Source organism: Vulpes lagopus, chromosome 11 (assembly GCF_018345385.1).
Source record: "Vulpes lagopus strain Blue_001 chromosome 11, ASM1834538v1, whole genome shotgun sequence".
NCBI lineage: Eukaryota > Metazoa > Chordata > Mammalia > Carnivora > Canidae > Vulpes > Vulpes lagopus.
The window spans coordinates 39,583,454-39,596,855 of record NC_054834.1 but is presented as its reverse complement, the minus strand read 5'-3'; positions in this window follow the sequence as shown (position 1 = coordinate 39,596,855).

Here is a 13,402-nt window from a genome sequence, read left to right as displayed (position 1 = left end):
TCTCCTGTATGAGTGCAGCACAATACAAAGGACTTTATAGTTGCAATTTTCTTGTAAAATGTTGGACATGGAAATAAGCCATATCCACAAATATCACTGAATTATGCTAAATAAGCTTTAATTAGTAATACTTTGGGGCAATGTTTATGAACACTTAAAAATTCAATGGTATAATTACATATGTTGCTCTGTGATTGTTTGGGAAACAAATGATACAATGGCAGAATAATTTTCATGATAAATGCTCCTCAAATGGCCAGGCTATCTAAAGAAACTTACACATATTTTCCTTTAAGAATATAATAAAAATTAGCAGAAATATGGAAAATTTTCAGTACTGATATATGGTGAGTTTGCTTAAAATACTAAAAGCCAATACATGTAATTTATGAACAGTATTCAAAAGAATTATTCCAAGCAAGAGAACATATTTGTAAAACTTTACAATATTAACAAGAATGCATGTAGAGTCGATAAATATGCATAATTTTTTACTGCAAAAAGTATATGAAGATGGAATGAGAGGTAAGTAATAAAAAGACGTCTCAGTGAATAAACAATAAATAAGTCAGTTTGGAATGTTCTTCTATCCTGTTAATCTACACATATTTTTTTAAACAATAACAGCACTTCTGATTAGCAGTTAAGACCAAGTAGAGTAAGTGTTTCTGTTCTTTCAAACACTGGTAAAATGAATGTAAATAGGATCGTTAGGTTTGAAATCTCACAAAGACAAAGAAAGGGTGAGAGAGCATGACAGAAACAAAATTTTCAAATCTGAAAGGCAGATGGATATATGGTAACTGCAAATAGCAAACCCAAAGTAATGAAGACAAAATGGTTTTTGGAAGAGTTGGAAATATTCATAGGTAAAGAATGGAAAATAACAGGTGTTTCTGAAATAATATCAATGTGGGGCTAGAAAGAGAAGTGGCTAAAAGTCTGTTGTAATAATAGTTAGATCTCAAGGCCTCACAGTCCCTCTTACATATGGCCGAAGCTTGGAGGTATACTTTCAGAGAGGGAAAAAAAAGCAGGTAAAATATATATAAATGACAGAGACATGTGTCCCTCACACTCACTGGATGTCATGACAGTGATAACCAGTCCTGTTCTAGACATAGGAAAATAGAATGTTTTTGTCAAAGAGTGATATGACCATCCTGAGCAAAAACACAAAGATATTTAAAAGTTTAGAGTAAACCAAAGAAATAATTCAACCAACTGTCCCACAGTGAAGAGGTAGGGCCTGTTAGCCACCACTTCAAAGCAACAAACATACACAGAAATTCTGACTCATTTGGTGGATCCCATGAACAGTAAGTCACCAAGAATTTGAGAAGAGTCTGCATCAAGAAAGATTGAGACCAGTTAACAGAATATGAAGGAAACAGTATCTTTAGGAAAGGAAGGACAATTGATGTCTTTAGAGAGAAATATTGCACCCATGAAAGAAGAAATGTATGGCATACAAAGAGAAACAAATTCAAATATGAAGATCAGAAATTGAAACACACACACACACACACACACACAAATGAGATAAAAGGATTGTCCATGATCAGTTCATGAAGTCCATCCTGCAATCACAATTTCAGAAAAGGATAGGTGAAAAAAGGAAAAGGAAAATTTACAATAAACATATATTAGAAATGAAGGATCAGTGTTTCCAGATTGAAAAAGATTCATAACAGCCAAATATTTTGTTTAAAAAATGTGTTCATGAGGGCAAAATATTGTAAAAATGAAGAATACAAAGGACAAAGGAAATATGCCAAAAGCTTCTGGAAAGAAAGAAAAAAGGCCGCATGTAAAGAGTAGAAATTAGCACAATTTCAAGTTTCTTGTTAGCATTGCTAGTACCCAGCAGGTATACAAATGTCTTCAAAATTGTGAGTGGCAAATAGTCTCCATCCTAAATGTGACATTCAAAAAAATTGCCAATGAACTATCAATTTAGACAACTAATATAGCCAAAACCCAATATGCCTCTTTTCAGGAATTTATTAAAGAAAGTGTTCCACTAAAATATGAAACCAAATAAAGAAGAAACATGTAAATTCTTTTTTAAAAAAAGATTTTTTAATTTTTTTATTGGAGAGAGGGAGAGAATGTGCATGAGTGGGGGAGGGGCAGAGGAAAGTGAGAGCTCTCAAGCAAACTCACCCAAGTGCCCCAGAGGACATAAATTCTATATAACAGGGAACTCCATACAGAATGGGAACTCCATACAGAGACCTCCCAGAAACAGAGCTGTGCATCAGGTTTAGACAGTATCCCATTCAGTTACCCAGCAATGCCAAGGGAGCCAGCTAGGCAATTTGTATTTTCACAAATTGTAAGCATATATGCTATTGATGACAGTTTAGGACCCAGTTATCAAGAGATACATGAAGAATGAAACAATGAAAATGAGGTAATTATTAATATTACAAAAACTTTAAAAATGCAATCATGTATACTACATGGCTCAATTGTTAATAAAAATTATACACGTATAATGAAGTAAACATGTAACAAAAATAATTATATAAATCTATTGGAAAATATATTGTATGTGTGTGTTTACACATGGGAATGTATGAATTGAATGTTCTTCTCCCATAATAATATTCCATAATAACCCATAATCAACAAAAATGAGAGGTATAGTAGCTTATTTATGGTTCTGTAATTATACCACTATAATTTTTCAATATTCCATGAATTACTGTCTAATAAATTTTAAAATCTTAAGACATTTTTATAGGTTTTTTTCATTACTCAAAATTATTCTTACAAAAAGCCCATAATGATGTTAATATGAAGATATGATGTTGGTAATAGTTTTTAATATTTAAGACTTGACCACCCACTAATAAATTATCTAAAAACTGTGCAATAATGAAACATGTAGTTTTCTTAGCCTCATTAAAAAAAGAGAGAGAGAGAGACCTTGTTGTTAAAAGGATAATGATGTTCCAAGAGATTCTTAAGCAAGAGCAAAATAAGAGAAAGTGGAGGAAGCAGGAATAATAAGGACTCAATACCAATGATGTATTAGTGAGAGAGATATAACATGTTTTGAGTTCTTCCTATGGTAGAGAGAAGGAAACTTACTTTAATCTGTATATTATTTAAACTCAGGGAATATTGTAGTTCTTCAGGATATTTGTTTGGTCACTACTCTTGTTTATCCCTATTCTTAGAGGTAAGCTTCATGCTTTTGCTATAATCGATGACTTCCATTGGCTATGAATAACAGGGAGAGGGGGGCACTTGAACAAGCCTCTTATCCCACAGAGTTTTTTATTCCTCTCTAATGATAATTTTACCTTTGGGGCACCTGGTTGGCCTAGTCAGTTAAGCATCCAACTCTTCATTTCAGCTTAGGTCCTGATCTCAGGGTTGTGGGATCAAGCCCCAGTTGGGCTCTGTGATCAGTGGGGAGTCTGCCTGAGATTCTATCCCTCTCTCTCTGCCCCGCCCTCCACTTGCGCTCTCTCTTCCTCAAAAGAATGAATGAATCTTTAAAAATAATACTTTTAGCTTTGCAGGTTTACTGCATTGGAATCTTAAAATTCACAGAACACTAGAGAATTTCATTTAAACAATATGATAATTCTAGTTTCTTATACAGGCATCCATTTTGAAGATTATATTTACATCTTCTAGTGTAGAAGTATACTTTCTAGCATGCAAAAAATACAGGACTTAGAAAATGTTTTCTGCAAAATTTGGTCTCTTCTAGACAATGACTTAATCAAAATGATAGTTAACCATCAAACAATAATTCATTATTATATATTCCTTGAGTTAGAGTCAAGGTGAGGATTCTGTGGTGATAATCAAGAAGTAATAGATCATGTGATTTATCCACAGTTCCAATTTAAATTCAAAAGAAATTATCAGAATTGTTAAAATCACCAGCAGTCCATAAAGAAAAAAAACTTTATAACGTGAATTAATGCATAAAGACAAATCAGATGAGCAGAACACCTCAGCAGGCAATGCTAATAAAGCTTGATTTTATGAAAAGAAGCTGGCCAGCAGTTATCAATACTGAAATAACTAATACCATATTCATTTAAATCCATTTTAATAAACTGTGGTTAAAAGGCAAAATCAGGTTTGGGATAAAATCATGTTGTATAAAGGAGAAAAAAAGAAAAATAGCCCAGTAAATACATATTAGAAACCTATAATATGTGCATTTGTCACACATAATAGATAGATGATGATGATGATGATGATGATGATAGATAGATAGATAGATAGATAATTTACAAAATTCAGGTGATGCTAGAGGTATGGAGAAAAAGTTGCCAATAATTGACCAAGGTATCAAATATTATGTTTAGGGAGGAGGGGCAAGACGGTGGGAGAGTAGGGTCCCCAAGTCACCTGTCCCCACCAAATTACCTAGATAACCTTCAAATCATCCTGAAAATATGAGATTTAAAGAGAGACCAGCTGGAATGCTACAGTGAGAAGAGTTCACGCTTCTATCCAGGTAGGCAGACGGGGAAAAAGAAATAAAGAAACAAAAGGCCTCCAAGGGGGAGGGGCCCCGCGAGGAGCCGGGCTGAGGCCGGGGCGAGTGTCCCCAGGACAGGAGAGCCCCGTCCCGGAGGAGCAGGAGCTGCACCAACCTTCCCTGCAGAAAGGGGCCCGCAGGGAGGTGGAGCAGGACCCAGGAGGGCGGGGATGCCCTCGGGCTCCCTGGGACACTAACAGGCACTGCGCCCCGGGGAGTGCGCCGAGCTCCCTAAGGGCTGCAGCGTGCACGGCGGGACCCGGAGCAGCTCGGAGGGGCTCGGGCGGCGGCTCCGCGGAGGGGGCTGCGGGGCGGGAGCGCGAATCCAACAGCGCAGGCCCCGGAGCACAGGGCGCCGGGACACAGCCCAGGATCCGGCCTCCCCCGGGACAGGCAGAGGCCGGGAGGGCCCAGGACAGCAAGGACGCTCCTGCCCCGAGCTGAGCAGATCAGCGGCCCCGCCCCGGAGCCCCCAGGCCCTGCAGACGGAGAGCCCCGGAGCTACTGCGGGGGCTGACTCCAGGGTCCCAGAGCTGCCCCCGCCACTGTGGCTTCCTCCCGGGGCCTCACGGGGTAAACAACCCCCACTGAGCCCTGCACCAGGCAGGGGCAGAGCAGCTCCCCCAAGTGCTCACACCTGAGAATCAGCACAGCAGGCCCCTCCCCCAGAAGACCAGCGACACGGACCAGTTCCAGGGGAAGTCAAGGGACTTAAAGTACACAGAATCAGAAGATACCGTCCCGTGGGTTTTTTTTTTTTTTTTTTTTTTTTTGGTTTATTTGTTTGGTTTCTTTTCTTTTTGATTTTTATTTCTGTTTGCTTCCCCCACTCTTTTCTTTTTGCCTTCTCTATTTCTTCTTTTTTTTTTTCTTTTTCCTTGCTTTTTTTTTTTTTTCTTTTTCTCTTTTCTTTCCTTCTTTCTCTCCTCTCTTTTTCTCCTTTTCCCAATATAACTTGTTTTTGGCCACTCTGCACTGAGCAAAATGACTAGAAGGAAAACCTCACCTCAAAAGAAAGAATCAGAAACAGTCCTCTCTCCCACAGAGTTACAAAATATGGATTACAATTCAGTGTCAGAAAGCCAATTCACAAGCACTATTATACAGCTACTGGTGGCTCTAGAAAAAACCATAAAGGACTCAAGAGACTTCATGACTGCAGAATTTAGATCCAATCAGGCAGAAATTAAAAAATCAATTCAATGAGATGCAATCCAAACTAGAAGACCTAACAATGAGGGTTAACGAGGTGGAAGAACAAGTGAGGGACATAGAAGACAAGTTGATGGCAAAGAAGGAAACTGAGGAAAAAAGAGACAATTACAAGACCATGAAGATAGATTAAGGGAAATAAATGACAGCCTGAGGAAGAAAAACCTACGCTTAATTGGGGTTCCCAAGGGCGCCGAAACGGCCAGAGGGCCAGAATATGTATTTGAACAAATCCTAGCTGAAAACTTTCCTAATTTGGGAAGGGAAACAGGCATTCAGATCCAGGAAAGAGAGATACCCCCTAAAATCAATAAAAAAATCATTCAACACCTCGACATTTAATAGTTAAGCTTGCAAATTCCAAAGATAAAGAGAAGATCCTTAAAGCAGCAACAGACAAGAAATCCCTGACTTTTATGGGGAGGAGTATTAGGGTAACAGCAGACCTCTCCACAGAGACCTGGCAGGCCAGGAAGGGCTGGCAGGATATATTCAGGGTCCTAAATGAGAAGAATATGCAACCAAGAATACTTTATCCAGCAAGGCTCTCATTCAAAATGGAAGGTGAGATAAAAAGCTTCCAAGACAGGAAGGAACTGAAAATATGTGACCTCCAGACCAGCTCTGCAAGAAATTTTAAGGGGGACTCTTAAAATTCCCCTTTAAGAAGAAGTTCAGTGGAACAATCCACAAAAACAAGGACTGAATAGATATCATGGTGACACTAAACTCATATCTCTCAATAGTAACTCTGAACGTGAATGGGCTTAATGACCCCATCAAAAGGCGCAGGGTTTCAGATTGGATAAAAAAGCAGGACCCATCTATTTGCTGTCTACAAGAGACTCATTTAGACAGAAGGACACATACAACCTGAAAATAAAAGGTTGGAGAACCATTTACCATTCAAATGGTCCTCAAAAGAAAGCAGGGGTAGCCATCCTCATAACAGATAAACTAAAATTTACCCCAAAGACTGTAGTGAGATATGAAGAGGGACACTATCTCATACTTAAAGGATCTATCCAACAAGAGGACTTAACAATCCTCAATATATATGCCCCGAATGTGGGAGCTGCCAAATATATCAATCAATTAATAACCAAAGTGAAGGGATACCTGGGTGGTGCAGTGGTTTGGTGCCTGCCTTTGGCCCAGGGCGCGATCCTGGAGACCCGGGATCGAATCCCACGTCGGGCTTCCGGTGCATGGAGCATGCTTCTCCCTCTGCTGTGTCTCTGCCTCTCTCTCTATCTCTCTGTGACTATCATAAATAAATTAAAAAAATTAAAAAAAAATTAAAAAAATAAAAAAAATAACCAAAGTGAAGAAATACTTAGATAATAATACACTTATACTTGGTGACTTCAATCTAGCTCTTTCTATACTTCATAGGTCTCCTAAGCTCAACATCTCCAAAGAAACGAGAGCTTTAAATGATACACTGGACCAGATGGATTTCACAGATATCTACAGAACTTTACATCCAAACTCAACTGAATACACATTCTTCTCCAGTGCACTTGGAACTTTCTCCAGAATAGACCACATACTGGGTCACAAATCGGGTCTGAACCTATACCAAAAGATTGGGATCATGCTCTGCATATTCTCAGACCATAATGCCTTGAAATTAGAACTAAATCACAACAAGAAGTTTGGAAGGACCTCAAACACGTGGAGGTTAAGGACCATCCTGCTAAAAGATGAAAGGGTCAACCAGGAAATTAAGGAAGAATTAAAAAGATTCATGGAAACTAATGAGAATGAAGATACAACTGTTCAAAATCTTTGGGACACAGCAAAAGCAGTCCTGAGGGTAAATACATCGCAATACAAGCATCCATCCAAAAACTGGAAAGAACTCAAATACAAAAGCTAACCTTACACATAAAGGAGCTAGAGAAAAAACAGCAAATAAATCCTACACCCAGCAGAAGAAGAAAATTAATAAAAATTCAAGCAGAACTCAACGAAATCGAGACCAGACAAACTGTGGAGCAGATCAACAGAACCAGGAGTTAGTTCTTTGAAAGAATTAATAAGATAGATAAACCATTAGCCAGCCTTATTAAAAAGAAGAGAGAGAAGACTCAAATTAATAAAATAATGAATGAGAAAGGAGAGATCACTACCAACACCAAGGAAATACAAACGATTTTAAAAACATATTATGAACAGCTCTACACCAATAAATTAGGCAATCTAGAAGAAATGGACGCATTCCTGGAAAGCCACAAACTACCAAAACTGGAACAGGAAGAAATAGAAAACCTGAACAGGCCAAAAACCAGGGAAGAAATTGAAGCAGTCATCAAAAACCTCCCAAGACACAAAAGTCCAGGGCCAGATGGCTTCCAAGGGGAATTCTATCAAACGTTTAAAGAAGAAACCATACCTATTCTACTAAAGCTGTTTGGAAAGATAGAAAGAGATGGAGTACTTCCAAATTCGTTCTATGAGGCCAACATCACCTTAATTCCAAAACCAGAAAAAGACCCCACCAAAAAGGAAAATTACAGACCAATATCCCTGATGAACATGGATGTAAAAATTCTCAACAAGATACTAGCCAATAGGATCCAACAGTACATTAAGAAAATTATTCACCATGACCAAGTAGGATTTATCACCAGTACGCAAGGTTGGTTCAACACTTGTAAAACCATCAATGTGATTCATCATATCAGCAAGAGAAAAACCAAGAACCATATGATCCTCTCATTAGATGCAGAGAAAGCATTTGACAAAATACAGCATCCATTCCTGATCAAAACACTTCAGAGTGTAAGGATAGAGGGAACATTCCTCAACATCCTAAAAGCCATCTATGAAAAGCCCACAGCAAATATCATTCTCATTGGGGAAGCACTGGGAGCCTTTCCCCTAAGATCAAGAACAAGACAGGGATGTCTACTCTCACCACTGCTATTCAACTTAGTACTGGAAGTCCTAGCCTCAGCAATCAGACAACAAAAAGACATTAAAGGCATTCGAATTGGTAAAGAAGAAGTCAAACTCTACCTCTTCGTGGATGTCGTGATACTCTACATAGAAATTCCAAAAGCCTCCACCCCAAGATTGCTAGAACTCATACGGCAATTTGGTAGCATGGCAGGATACAAAATCAATGCCCAGAAATCAATGGCATTTCTATACACTAACAATGAGACTGAAGAAAGAGAAATTAAGGAGTCAATCCCATTATTGCACCCAATTGCACCCAAAAGCATAAGATACCTAGGAATAAACCTAACCAAAGAGGTAAAGGATCTATACCCTAAAAACTATAGACACTTCTGAAAGAAATTGAGGAAGGCACAAAGAGATGGAAAAATATTCCATGCTCATGGATTGGCAGAATTAATATTGTGAAAATGTCAATGTTACCCAGGGCAATTTACACGTTTAATGCAATCCCTATCAAAATACCATGGACTTTCTTCAGAGAGTTAGAACAAATTATTTTAAAATTTGCGTGGAATCAGAAAAGACCCCAAATAGCCAGGGGAATTTTATAAAAGAAAACAATATCTGGGAGCATCACAATGCCAGATTTCAGGTTGTACTAGAAAGCTGTGGTCATCAGGACAGTGTGGTACTGGCACAAAAACAGATGCATAGATCAATGGAACAGAATAGAGAACCCAGAAGTAGACCCTGAACTTTATGGTCAACTAATATTCAATAAAGGAGGAAAGACTATCCATTGGAAGAAAGACAGTCTCTTCAATAAATGGTGCTGGGAAAATTGGACATCCACGTGCAGAAGAATGAAACTAGACCACTCTCTTTCACCATACACAAAGATAAACTCAAAATGGATGAGAGATCTAAATGTGAGACAAGATTCCATCAAAATCCTAGAGGAGAACACAGGCAACACCCTTTTTGAACTCAGCCACAGTAACTTCTTGCAAGATACATCCACAAAGGCAAAAGAAACAAAAGCAAAAAGGAACTATTGGGACTTCATCAAGATAAGAAGCTTTTGCACAGCAAATGATACAGTCAACAAAACTAAAAGACAACCTACAGAATGGGAGAAGATATTTGCAAATGACATATCAGATAAAGGACTAGTTTCCAAGATCTATAAAGAACTTATTAAACTCAACAGCAAAGACACAAACAATCCAATCATGAAATTGGCAAAAGACATGAACAGAAATCTCACAGAGGAAGACATAGACATGGCCAACACGCACATGAGAAAATGCTCTGCATCACTTGCCATCAGGGAAATACAAATCAAAAGCACAATGAGATACCACCTCACACCAGTGAGAATGGGGAAAATTAACAAGGCAGGAAACCACAAATGTTGGAGAGGATGCGGAGAAAAGGGAACACTCTTGTACTGTTGGTGGGAATGTGAACTGGTGCAGCCACTCTGGAAAACTGTGTGGAGGTTGGTTCCTCAAAGAGTTCAAAATAGATCTGCCCTACGACCCAGCAATTGCACTGCTGGGGATTTACCCCAAAGATACAGATGCAATGAAGCACCGGGACACCTCCACCCCGATGTTTCTAGCAGCAATGTCCACAATAGCCAAACTGTTGAAGGAGCCTCAGTGTCCATTGAAAGATGAATGGATAAAGATGTGGTTTATGTATACAATGGAATATTACTCAGCCATTAGAAACGACAAATACCCACCATTTGCTTCAACGTGGATGGAACTGGAGGGTATTATGCTGAGTGAAGTAAGTCAATCCGAGAAGGACAAACATTATATGTTCTCATTCATTTGGGGAATATAAATAATAGTGAAAGGGAATATAAGGGAAGGGAGAAGAAATGTGTGGGAAATATCAGAAAGGGAGACAGAACATAAAGACTCCTAACTCTGGGAAAGGAACTAGGGGTGGTGGAAGGGGAGGAGGGCGGGGGGTGGGGGTGAATGGGTGGCAGGCACTGAGGGGCCACTTGACGGGATGAGCACTGGGTGTTATTCTGTATGTTGGTAAATTGAACACCAATAAAAAAAAATTATTAAAAAATTATGTTTAGGCCACCAGATTCTTGTGCTTAGCAATTGATTTATATCTAAGGAAAGTAATTAGTGCAGCTCAGGTCTAGAGTCTCCGTTAATAGAAGGTTCAGATTTTTCCAACAATAATGCATTATTAGTAGGCCTTAGTATAGAATCTAAGGAAGGCAGAAGCAGGGGAAATGAAAATAGAGTTGATATATAGCTTTTTCTCATCTTTCCTTTTTAATTTTTCTCTTTATAGTCCCAGTTGGCATATATTCTATAAAGATACCCCAGTTAAATTTTTGGCTGGTTTTACAATTTTCCTTTTCCTAAAGATCCACAGGCAATAGCAATTCACTTTGCTCTTATATTCTGCTTCTGCTGTATGAATAATTTTTTCCAGTTCAAAGATTTTTATCAATGTGTTAAGTAGTATGATATCATAGTAATTGGTTCTTTCATTATTTTTTTTAAAGGTTTTATTTATTTATTCATGAGAGACACAGAGAGAAAGAGGCAGATACACAGGCAGAGGGAAAAGCAGGCTCCCTGCGGAGAGCCTGATACCGGATTGGATCCTGGACCCCAGGATCATGCCTTGAGTGGAAGGCAGATGCCCAACCACTGAGCCACCCAGATGTCCCTAGGTCCATAATTTATTCAGATTTCTCAATTCAGTTTTTATTTTAACTCAATGGCCTTTTTCTGTTTCAAGAACTTGTTCAAAATACCATCATTTAGTTGTCTCGTCTCCTTATGATCTTCTGACTTGTGATTGTTTCTCTGACAATTCTCACGAGTACTTGTCCAGTATTTTATAGAATGCCCCTCTGGTGGGATTTGTCTGATGTTTCATGATTAGACTGAATTATGTGTTTCAGGGAGGAAGACTACAGAGGTAAAGTGATACTTTTGCCGCGTCCTATGAAGGATAAAAACTGTCAGCATGACTTATGATGATGTAGTGGTAAGATTTGGATGGTTTGTAAAACATATCCAGGAAAATAATTATTCATTTCTTGGATGGGGAGGATTGACTATCTTTGAAGTCAGGTAAAATCATTTTTAGCCAGACAAGATATACTTTCACTGTTGTGTACAGGTAAAAAAGAATTTTCTAAGTATTTCTTGTCCTATACACACTTATACAAAAAAAAAAAATAATAATAATAATCCTTTGAAATGACCTGCTTAGAACTCTTTACTTAAGCTCCATGTAACAGTGTAACACATTTAGACAGAACTAGAAGGCTTATTTTCTATCTGAAGGCTATTTTCTATCTGAGGGTATTTCTCTTGGAGAAATTGAACTTCTTTTTTCAAACTCCATTTTCTCTTCTGGCATTCAGAAAAGGAAAAGAAGGGCAGCCCCGGTGGTGCAGCGGTTTAGCGCCTCCTGCAGCCTGGGGTGTGATCCTGGAGATCCAGGATCGAGTCCCACTCAGGCTTCTGCATGGAGCCTGCTTCTCCCTCTGCCTGTGTCTCTGCCTCTCTCTCTCTCTCTCTCTCTCTGTGTGTGTGTGTGTCTCTATGAATAAATAAACAAAATCTTTAAAAAAAAGAAAAGGAAAAGAAAAAATTTGGAAGTAACTAAGATGTAGTCAAGAGAATACACAATAAAGTAAAGGAAATTCAGACTCTCAGTGAAATGTGAAGAACAGTGGCCTCTGTGTAACCGGGTGGAGTGCCTTCAGCATTGCTCGATGACAGCGCTGCCCCCAATTCAAAATACGTAGAAGCAAACAAGCAATTCCTAGGAAGTACTTCTGTATCTGCCCCACTTCAGGGGGTTGTGATAAGCAGGAGTAAGGAGAAAGAAATCATGAGAAATTTTTAAAAAGGGAGAGCTAGGAATATGCCTACATTTTATCTAAAACCACTCCTAAAAAAGGTAGACCTATCCAAAGGATGGAAACACCAAGAAGTGTGTGATATGAGACAGAAATGATCAACACTATTTGCAACCAGACAAGTCTTTCTTATGGAGGCTGTCCTGTGCATTGTAAGAAGTTTGGCAACATCCCTAACCTCCACTCAGTGAACAGCATATCTAAATCTTGCCTTCACCCGGCCCCCGCCCCTCCCAGAATTGTTAAACCAAAAATGTTTCCATGCATTGTACAATGTGCTATGTGGGACAAAACTGTCTCTCCTTCTTCCTTGAAAATCATTGATATAAACAGAAGGAAATTAAAGTCCATGCAGTTTGAAGTTTCAGTGTCTAAAAAGCATAGGTTCTGTGGCAAAAAAAAAGGGGGGCGGGGGAATATAAAGAGTAGTACTCTAACCACTGGTTGGTGAAAGAGAAAATAGTTAAAAGGGGAAAAAGCAGAAAATTTCATGACAAAAGAGAACCATAAATCAGAGAATACACCATCCCATCCCCTACCTCTGAAAAAATAAAAATCTCATACTCACTAAAGAATCTGTACTTTCCTACCCTGTCAAAAATAAATACCATTAAACTTGAAACCCTGTATACTATCCACATTTGACCAAATGAATATGATGTGGGAAGCAAAGGCAAAAGAAAAATTAAATTTCCTTACTATTTATAGCCCATTGACAAGTGCTTGAAACAGGCAGAGTAACATCCCCCTAGGAACTCAGCTGCCTCAATGTCAGTGCTTTGCTAAGGGTAAAAGGTAATCTTAGTTTAACAGTATCCCAACCCCCAGGGTCCTGTAGGTGTACT